An 11549-nucleotide genomic window follows, 5' to 3' on the forward strand; every position below is an offset into this window, starting at 1 on the left:
GTGTGGTCCCTACTATTTCTTTCAGTCTATTGTCTGATGTTAACACAGGCCAGTATTTTTTGATTATTTCACATAGAGTAGAATTATCACTACTGTAAGTAAGGCTGACCCTCATGGTCCCCTGTCCTACATTAGGACGTATTCTATTGTCTTTCATCGCTTCACTTGTCATTCCATTAATATACTGTTTAGAGTAGTAGGGTCTACCCTTATTAATTCTCAGATCTCTTGCATGATCTGTTGTTATTCCTTCTCTGGCTGGCCTAGCACCATGATCCTTGAAACCTTGTAGCAGTTTATTGCTTTCCACGAGAAAAGTATCATCTTGAGTACAAAGCCTGGACACTCGAGTGACTTGGTTGTCAATCACATTGTGGAAAATATGTCTCGGGTATATACTGGAAAAATGCACCATATGATGAATCCACATAGTTTCCAATACAGCATAGTATTTATCCCTTCAATAGGATCCAGTAGGATCTTGACATCCAGAAATTCAATATCTGTTCTGGGCATCTTAACATCGAATTTTAGAAATGAAGTAGTCCGTGTTAAAAAATCCACACAATTTTGGACTTCTTCCTCACTTTCAGCCCAAAGAATCATGTCATCCACAAATCTATTATAGAGGAACACATTCCCTTTCCATTGGAAGTTTACATTCAGTGCCCATAGCTCTTCCCACTGGGCAAACAGGTGATTAGCATAGCTATTCGCACAGGAGGTACCCATAGCTACCCCCCACTTCTACCAATAGTAGCTATCTCCATAAACAAATAAATTGTTCTCTAGCACCAGTTCCAATAGGCTGCAGACAACATAGGAGTTTAATTTCCTTTCTCTATACAAATCTCTTATGGTTTCAACACCATATGAGTTAGGAATCGATGTAAACAAGCTATGAACATCCATAGTGACTAATAGTAAATGGGAGAAGTCATAGATGTTAGTAGTGGCTTCCTGTAAATGCTGTAGGGACTGTGCCGCATATTTCACTATGTTCTTGTAATCACTCAATAGCTTTTTCAGCTTATTTTCCAAAAAGACTGAGAGGGGTTCTGTTGACCATCCTCGGCCTGCCACTATGGGACGCATGGGTGGTTTAGAGATTTTTTTATGGATTTTTGGCAGTCCATTGATGATAGGTATGACAGGATATTCTACTAGGAAAAATTCATATAGTTCCTTTGTTATACTCCTATTCATAAGCATCTCATAAAGTACATCTTCTATCCTCCTTTTCATCACATCAACTTCTTTCTTCGTAATTCTTAAGTATGTTGCTCGATCACTGAGCATATCCAACATACTTTCATTCTAATCATCCGTAGTCATCATCACCACAGCTCCTCCTTTGTCAGCTGGTCTAATGGTTAAATCCTCTCTAGTTTGTAGTTCTTTTAAAGCATCCAGTTCTTCTTTGGTCAAATTCTGATAGTGTTTACCTTTGCCATCTGTTCTAATTTTGGATAGTTCTTGCTCACATAAGTGCATAAAAATCTCACCCATAGGATGGCTTACTGGAACAAACATGCTAGGCTTCCTAGGTGGTCTTTCAGAGTCATGATCTGATCTAACATTGGACCCAAAAATATGTTTTAATGTCACATTACATCCAAAACACTTTATATCAGTCACAAACTCATGCAACAGTGAACGTAAAGCTGGTATAAAACTTAATCCTTTCTCAAGTAGAGTAACAAACTCTTTTTTTCAGAAGACTGTTCTAGATATTAACAACTAAGGAATTCATCACAGAACTTTCCTTCTCTTCCTTTCTCTGCTACAGGTCTGCCTACATGTGGCTCCTTCACATGTATTAAAAAAAGGAAGTTGCTGTTCAATAGGTAGCTGCATCGATCCTTTCTTGGGTACGGCTCCTGCTTGTATAGTGCGCATAGAGGATGATTCATTTGTACAAATAGAATTAGGAGCATTTGCTGTATTGTTAACTTGCTCCATGGGAACCTCAAGGGTTCCTTCAGTCAAACATTCTATATCATCATTTTGAGCAGACACACTCCCATTTGTTACATTGATATCAGTATGGGCTCCATTCACTTGATGAACCTCAGCTCTAACTGTCACTTCATGGTGTGTTTCATCTCGCCTCTTATGCATCTGGTTGGCTGCAGTGACCTCATTCTCACTCCTCTTGTTACCCTGCCTAGGGGCTCTAGGACATTCAAAAAAAGGTGGCCTTTTTTAATATCATTATAATCCCTTAGTAACTTATGGCTCTTCTGTTCCTTCAATTTCACTTCATAGACTGCTAGTCTGTCTTGCAAGTTCTCCAGCCTATGCAAATTAGCTTCAGACAAATCCGCAGATTCTAACTCCTTTTGTTTACTTTTAATGACTTTATTAATCTCTTCTTCTTGTGGCCTAAAGAAGTCAATAAGTAGCTTCATGTAACTGAAGCTAGTGTGGATGTTGATCGCCTGCCATTTAGCTAACAATTCCGGGTAGGTATTTCCGTAGCTAGGCATACATATAATTCTTAGTCCACGAGGAATCAGCTGGTGATGAAGGCATGCCTCCATGTGGAAGCATTGCCATTGTAAACACTTTAAGCGATAGGCTGCATTCTCCACTGTTTTTAATATTTCTTCAAAACTTAACTTTCTATCCATCTTTGTTACAGATGTCAGCTCTGTAATATTCCTTCTATATACTTTCTATAGAATAGGTGTTTATGCATGCTTTCATTTCTTTTAGAGATGTGAACATGGCATCTTTTAAGTTTGGAGTTATAGTGTATTCTGCTATTAATGGGTGAGTTTTGTGTCTATTTTGTTCATAATATGAATTCTGAGTGTTTTCCAGACTTCTATGCAATGACAATAGTTATTTCTTTGTTGTATATCAGGCTGTGACTGTTGCTTCTCTAATATTATGGTTGTGAACCTACTATGTTAACATTATGAACTCTGAGTTTTTAACTGATTTACAAGCTGTGTAATAGTTATGACAGCAGTGTTTTATTTATTTACTATAAGTTTTAATATTCTATGCTGATTGTCTTTAACAAAATGTAGTTTTGTTCTAAACTTGGATCTAAGTAATTTTAAAACCTGTTTTTGTTACAAGTGCACTATGCAAATGGGGAGTAATTGTTGCTATGTTTCATTGCCTCATTTTTTAATTGCTTAATTGCCTTTTAACTAGATTGGTTAGCTGGTTCTTAAATAGTTGTGCGTAAGAATTGTTTTCAGGACCTGAGGAAGGCACACGCCGAAAGCGCTTATCCTGTTCTTGTTTTTGTTGTTTTAAAGTTCCAGTTTTATGTCTATGGTGTTATGCTCCTTTTTTGTTTTCTTCTAATTTGTATACTGGAGCATTCTTTGGTGGTGCTACTGGATTTTGGTACTGTAGATAAAAATCAGACAACAATTGAATTTGCCTAAAAACAAAAGACAGAATATAAGGTGAAGGATCAGATGAGAAGGCAAGCAATGTGGAAAATGCATAAATATAGTTGCAAGTATAAAAAACTCCTGGAAAAACCTTATGTTGATCAGGGCTGAATGCAGTAATGGTTGAGGAGAGGCAAATTCAAACCAAAAGATGAAAGGTTAATATTGGTGGCCCAAGACAGTGGGCTACATACACGTTGGTTTACAAAGTCCATTGACTTTGTTGACTTTGAGTTGGTTGATGTCTTTGAGTCAGTCACCAGAGCTGTGGATGAAAGCAAGGTAGTTCATACAGCTTACCTCAATCTGGCCAAGGCCTTTGATACCATTCCCCACTCAGGAATTATTGATAGACTTACCAAACTAGGCATCAACCACTATATCACTAGGTGAGTTGCAAATTGGCTCACAGATACAACCCACATGGAGGGACTCTGACTGACCAAATTTGCTGACAGCTGCAAGCTGAGAGCCATTATTAAGCCCCCAAGTGATGTAGACATCATACAGAAATGCCTCACTGAGACCGATGACTGGTGTTGAAATCATGGCCTTAAGCTTAATGCAAAAAAATGCATCATCATTTTCTTTGGGAAAAACTCTGTTTCCACTAATTACCACATTGATGGTAGCCCACTGAACACTGAAGGTGTTATAAAAGATTTGGGAACACAGGTTGACAGCAACCTCTCCTTCAAACACCACATTGCCACTGTGGTCAGAAAGTCCTTCTATGTGGCACATCTCATTACCAAGGGTTTTGCATCCAGGAAGAAAGAGGTCAGCATCTCTTTCTACTCTTCCCTCATTAGACCAATCATCGAGTATAATGCCCCATTTGGCATGTACCTCACTAAACACCTGCAACAGCTGGAAAAGCCAAAAAAGTACCTCATGAAGAGGATCCTAAGCCTTAAACACATGCCCTATATGGACAGACTAAAAAAACTCCAGCTTTTCTCTGTCTCATATCATCTATTAAGAGGCAATCTCTGCTTGACTTACAAAGCCATGTCTGACCCAGCCCTGTTAGAAATGTTACACCCAAAGAAATCCAAATCCCTCTGCACCACACACTCTCCAGGGACTTCAACCTCATTACCACAATCAACAGAACATGCTGGAGGGACAGGTTCATAACAGAGAGACTGCCCATAGTCTGGAATAGACTTCCAATACATGTCAAGCAGAGCACCTCACTGGCCCTTTTCAAGAGAAATCTTGATGAGTGGATGGGAAATAGAAAGTTCACCCCGGGGATCACTCCAGTGGATCTACTTGATAGTGGCACTGGGAACTAATGGTGGCATGATGCCAGGGCACTTCTATGGGCTAGGCTTGTAAAGGATCCATGGCCATTGGCCTAGTACAAACCTATGAACCTATGAACCTATGACCATGTGGGAGAAACAGACAAATGTAGGTTTTGCAAAACAGAATTGGAAGCAGTTGCATACCTCTTTGCTGGTTGTGATATACTAATGGCAGAAGGACTGTATACTGAAAGGCATAATAATGTGGCAAGACTGTTACTGGGAATAGTGCAACATTATAATAATGAAGTAGCTGAAAAACACTGGAAACATGAGCCACAAAGCATCATAGAAAATGATGAAGTGTACATCACATGGGATTACCTCTTACCAACAGTTCAAAAGATAAATGTGAGAAAACCAGTTATAGTGGTCCATGAAGGGAAGACTAAAGCAGCATTCATCATTGAACTCACTACATCCAGTGCCTACAGTGTTTTGTGTACAGAGAGACACAAGGTCATAAAATATCAGGATTTCCAGGCAGAAATGAGAGCAATCTGGAAGAAAGATACCCAGACAAGTTCCAACAGTAGTAGGAATGATGGGTCTTTTAAAAAAGAATCTATAATTGTATTTAGATATGTTAACAATACATGTAACCCTGTATGAATTGCAGAAGAAGTTATTACTGGGCACATTGCAGGTGCTGCCAAGAGTACTTCTGGCTGGCATCAAAGATTGAAACAATATTAATTTCATTAACTTTAATCACACTTTAACTTAAGAATGGGGTCCATTCCTATCATGGTATTAGAAGCCCAAAAGATTTGGATAAATTAAAAAAGGAAGGAGAAACAAAAGGGTTACTGTACAGAGAGTGGAACCCTGAGGGGAGGATTAGACGGTGATGTAATACAGCAGTTGATATTGCTCATGGCCTACCATCTGGCACTTCTATCCATAGCCCATGACATTCCTTTTGCAGATCTTATGGGCATAAAGTGTACCAGGAGATATATTATGCAGAACTTTTATGGGCCTGGGATTGCAAGGGATGTAACAGGGTACTGAAAGACCTTTGAACAGTGCCAAAAGGTAGACAAGGCAGGAAACAAGGTCAAGGCTCCTTTGATGCCATTGGCTGTGATTGAGGAGCTTTTGCAGAGGGGAGCTATGGATATTGTGGGCCTCTGAGTACCCCACGTTCCACAGGGAAGAAGTGTATCCTGATGGTAGTAGATTATATCCTGGTGGTAGTAGATTATACTACTAGATACCCTGAGGTGGTGGCTCTGTCCTCCTTTGAGACAGAGAAGGTGGCAAATACTTTGTTAGAGATTTTCAGCAAGGTAGGTTTCCTGAGAGAAATACTGACTGACAGAGGTGCCAATTTCATTTCAGACCTGCTGGCTTGTCTGTGGAAGTGCTGTGGGTTGTAGTACCTAAAGTCCATCCCCCTATCATCCCAAACTAATGGCCTAGTGGAGAGGTTAAACTGTACATTAAAGACCATTCTACAGGCATTTGCAGACTAGTTTGAGAGAGAGAGTGGGACAAATATTTGCATGTAGGGAGTAATCCACAGGTTTTTCACCATTCGAGTTGCTGTATTGTCATTGGGTGAGGGGAATGATGAGTGTGAATCCCACAAGTAGCCTGTTCAGTACAAGGCATAGGGAGCTCATGAATTTGGTCGAGGAGAACTTGGCAGAAGCCCAGCAGCAAAAAATGGTCTGATATGAGAGGAATGCTCAAGCTAGAGAGTATACTGTGGGACAGCAGGCTATGGTGCTCATTCCTGTCAGCAACACTAAGCTGCAGGCAGCTTGGCAGGGACCCTTCAAAGTGATAATGAAGGTCAGTGATGTTAATTACATGGTAAACCTGCTAGGCAGGGGGCAGGGGCACAAATTGTACCATGTACATGATGAAGCCTTACCATGATAGGGAGGCCCTGGTGTTGAGTATATGCAGTGGGTGGCAGGAAGAGTCTGAGGAGGATCTGGTGACATTCCTTAGTGAGGCTTGGATGGACACTTCAGTGGAAGGGGTAGCAATATCCCAGCAGTATCTCCTACCCAGGCTTGAGAAATCTGAGCAGTGTTGCAGGGGTTTGGGGCATATTCCCTGGGAAACTTGGGTGCACCCACCTGGTGCAGCACCATGTGGATACAGGACCTCAAATAGCTATCAAGCAGGCCCCTTACAGGGTGCCTGAGTGAGTCAGACAGGCTCTGAGGGAGGAGATACAGGAAATGGGTAATCCAGGAGTCCAGCAGTCCATTGGCCTCTCCGGTGGCGCTGGTACTGAAAAAGTAGGATGTCAGCACCCAGTTCTGTGTGGACTACCAAAAACATAATCACACTAAGTCAGATGCTTACCCATGCCTAGGACAGATGAAGCCTTAGAGCAGCTAGGTGGGGCTAAGTATCTGACCACTATTGATCTGACCAAGGGCTATGGCAGGTACCATTGACACCCATCACTAGAGAGAGGCCAGCCTTTGGGAGTCCTTTTGGATTATACAAGTTCACAAAGATGCCTTTTGGGAAGAAGAAAGCCCCATTAACCTTCCAGAAGATGGTATATCATATTCTAGCAGGAGCAGGAGATTATACCCTTGCTTACCTGGGTGATATTGCTATCTACAGCCGTTCCATGCCAAGAACACTTTCAGCATGTCAGAGAGGTCCTGGGTAGACTGCAAAAGGCAGGGTTGCCCATTAAGCCCATTAGTGTCAGATGGGTTTGGCAGATTTCTCTTATATGGGACATAGAGTGTGAAATGGTAAGATCAGACCAGAGCCTGCCAAAGTGGAAGCTATTCAGGTGTGGTCTGCCCCTGTTACCAAAAGGCAAGTGAAGGCATTCTTGGGGACAGTGGGTATTATAGAAGGTTTGTTCCCAGTTATGAGGAAAAACAGGCCAGAAAGGTAGACTGGACTCCAGCCTGCATGAAGGCATTCCAAAAGCTTAAAGGGGCTGTGGGAGGACCCCCTGTGTTAGCCAGTCCAGATTACAGCAAATAATTTTTTGTTCAGGTAGATGCTTCAAACCATGGGGTGGGGGCTGTACTCAGCCAGTTTTCCTCAGAGGGAGAAGAGCACCCAGTTGTATATCTCAGCTATAGACTCCAACCCAGTGAGGAATGTTATGCAGCTGTAGAAAAATAATGTCTAGCCATAGTATGAGCACTGCAGAAACTTCAGCCCTATCTGTATGGAAGGAAATTCACTGTGGTTACAGAGCCTAGTCCCTTGATATGGCTACATCAAGACAGCTAGCAAAATGCCAAGTTATTAAGGTGGAGCCTAAGGTTGCAGGCATATGACTTGACAGTGCAGCACTGTAGTGGGGTTAACAATGCTAATGCAGATGGGCTCTCAAGACAGGGTATAGGTTAATCTGTTCCCAGACAGGCCCATTTCTCTCAAGCAACATTTTTCCAGGGTCATTTGAAAAACTAGCTTGGGTTTTCAAAGGTGGGGGGAATGTGATGTTATGAGGTAGTGCCTTCTGTGCCAGGGAGAGTAGGGCAGTACATGTGAAGCATATGCCAGCATAGCTACCTGGAGTTTTGTAAATAATTTTATGTTATTGTACTATCACACTGATTTGTATATATCTGATTTGTATATATGTTTGAGTTTAAATATAGTTGTAAAGGTACTTGTTTTAAAAATGCGTCAACAGCAGGTCCTGCTGGACAGAAATAATGTATGCATGTATATTAGGTTGCATTGTTGTAATTGTTTAAACGTGTATGTTTATCAAAGAGCCTTGGAGGAGTGGGCAATTTGAAATTATGTTATAGCTTTCAGATGCTGCCACAGATCTTAGCAAAGCTCTGGGTGTATTGTACCAGAGTCAGGTGATCAGAGGTGATGTAACCAGCATCTGATTTCTTTGGAACCCTTGAAGAAGAACTATGGAACCTGACAGGAAATATTTCTGACAGGATATATATCTCACACATCCACACAGACAAAGAGAGACATCATCTGGCTTTTGCAGTGGTAAGGCACTCTGCTCACATCAGCTTGCTTTACTTTAGTAAGTACTCAAGGAACAGTAATGCTTTATTCAGTGAGGGGTATTTAGTGAGAATAGTTTAGTATTGTTCTCTGCATCTGTGACAAACTATCCAACTGTATTATTTTTATATCTTTTTGGTTCAAACTCTGTTGTTTATTGTATTCAGTATTCTCCTGTTTTCTGTTTTATTATTTGTCATTGCATATTTTAATACATTTCATTGTGACTGGCCCTTTAGACAACACTGTTAACATCTTGAGAATACTTATGCTTGTTTTATTGACACTGTGGCCACTCTTGAAAGCCTTGCTGCTTTGGTCACACTACCATTTGTATTAGTATTAATTTTACCCAGTATAATTGGGTACCTTTTGTAAGAGCCTTAGGGTAGCTGACTGGTGGCAGCCTGATTACATCAGAGTTGGGGGAGACAGGGGCACAGGTAGTAAATATGTGCCAGCTTTTCCCAGGTTTGTATATGTGTGTGTGTGTGTGTGTGTGTGTGTGTGTGTGTGTGTGTGTGTGTGTGTGTGTGTGTGTGTGTGTGTGTGTGTGTGTGTGTGTGTGTATGCGTGTGTCAGCTACTAGGAACTGGTACACAGAGCTCCAAAGTGGTCAGTGTGTAGTTTTGTATGGGTCTGGAGAGAGAAAGATAGTCCAGCCCCATGTCTGGAGTGTGCTTCATGCATGTTCTTAAGGGAAATTGTGCTTGGTGCAGGGAGCTGCATTTGAAAATACAGGGTGAATCCATTTTTGCTCTTAGTGACCATCCATCACTAGAGTCAGTGGTGAGGATTCAGTCTCCTTGATTTTACTGACACTGTGGCCACTCCTGAAAGCCTTGCTGCTTTGGTCACACTCTACCATTTGTATTAGTATTAATTTTACCCAGTATAATTGGGTACCTTTTGTAAGAGCCTTAGGTTAGCTGACTGGTGGCAGCATGATTACATCAGAGTTGAGGGAGAAAGTGACACAGGTAGTAAATATGTGCCAGCTTTTCCCAGGTTTGTGTGTGTGTGTGTGTGTGTGGGGGGGGATGAAATATCCAAGTGTGTGTGTGTGTGTGTGTGTGTGTGTGTGTGTGTGTGTGTGTGTGTGTGTGTGTGTGTGTGTGTGTGTGTGTCAGCTACTGGGAACTGGTACACAGAGCTCCAAAGTGGTCAGTGTGTAGTTTTGTATGGGTCTGGAGAGAGAAAGATAGTCCAGCCCCATGTCTGGAGTGTGCTTCATGCATGCTCTTAAGGGAAATTGTGCTTGGTGCAGGGATCTGCATTTGAAAATACAGTGTGAATCCATTTTTGCTCTTAGTGACCATCCCTCACTAGATTCAGTGGTGAGGATTCAGTCTCCTTGATTGGTGGCCTGGAGTAGGGACCCATCACAGAGATCATCAAGCTTTTGATTTTTTTTTTTTAATTGCTTGTTTTAGATACAAGTAAAATTTCACATTTCCTATTTCCTCATTTATGTTGCCTAGAAGTTTTGTGTGGGTTTCTAGTTCAATTTGGGTATAGATGGAAAAGTTACATTGAAGAGATTCTTCTGTTGTGAGAATTTTGTGGAGGTAAATAGAACTAGTATAGCTATACATTTTTTTAGAGTTTGGGAGCAACCATGTCCCATGGAGCCAACATTCAATAGATAGTAGGGATTTCCTGGTTATCTGCTGCAGTTTTTCCACATTCTTGGCAGACCAGATTAAGGATTACTTATCTGCATACTGGATGATGGTAGCATGTTTACCTGCAGATTGGGTGTTGTTTATAAATATGTTGGAAAGAGCTGGGCTCAGAACAGACCCTTGGGAGACACCCCTGCTACAGTTAAAAAGGAGGAGCTGTTGGTTTGCCATTTCAAGGCTTGTTGTGTGCCAGTGAGATACCTTTTAAACCAGGAGAGAGCCAGCATGCCTAGTCTTAATGAAGACATCCTATTCAGCAGAAGTTGCTGGGATACAGTGATGAAGGCTATTGGCAAGTCAAAAAATACTACAGATACAAGATTGCATTAGTTTCTGCTTTGGTTGATGGAGGTGATGAAATGAAGAAAGGCAGAGATAGCCATTTCTCTGCATTTCTTCTTAAGTGTTCAAACTCTCTCTCTCTGTCTCTCTCTCTCTCTCTCTCTCTCTCTGTCTCTATACAGAGAAATGGTGAATTGTCCTACCTAGTGTGAGAGAGAGAGAGAGAGAGAGAGAATGCTGCTTCATGAGCTAAAACAAAAAGCAAGGAGAGATGAATTGTTTAATGATTTTATTCTCCTTTAGCTATACAATATTAGCATGAATTTGTGTCATTGTGAGGTGCATATCTTTATGTTTATTTATGTTTTGTTAACAAAGTTATCCACCTTTGTCAAAACCCATTTTTAATGCAAATCCCAAGAGAACATTTCCATGCATATTACTGTGAATACCACTTACATTAATATCAATAGTAGACATTCATAAACACTGCTCATATATACATTAAGTAGGCTAAGACAGCAATATATCCACAATAATCATGGCATTAAGCAGTTTAGTGTAGGTAAGTGAGAAAACAGGTAGGTAAATACAAAGCCAAGACGAACATAGTACAATAAGTAAAGTGTTTATAGTAACTGAATATTTACAGTGTAAATTGAAAAAGTCAGGAGAATGCTACTTGAAAAAACATATTACATTAGTAATAGAAATAATGGTTACAAACAGGCCAATAATAGAAATGAATTATTTTGCTATATTATTCTATCTGCAAAACTTTGTCTTGAGTATATCCAGGCAAATTTGTATAGACTAGGTTGAAATATTTGTTTTCTAGAAGCAGCATTCTATCTGGGCTTCGTCTAGTGGAAGTG

Source organism: Protopterus annectens, chromosome 12.part0, assembly GCF_019279795.1.
Source record: "Protopterus annectens isolate FY-2018-M chromosome 12.part0, PAN1.0, whole genome shotgun sequence".
NCBI lineage: Eukaryota > Metazoa > Chordata > Ceratodontiformes > Protopteridae > Protopterus > Protopterus annectens.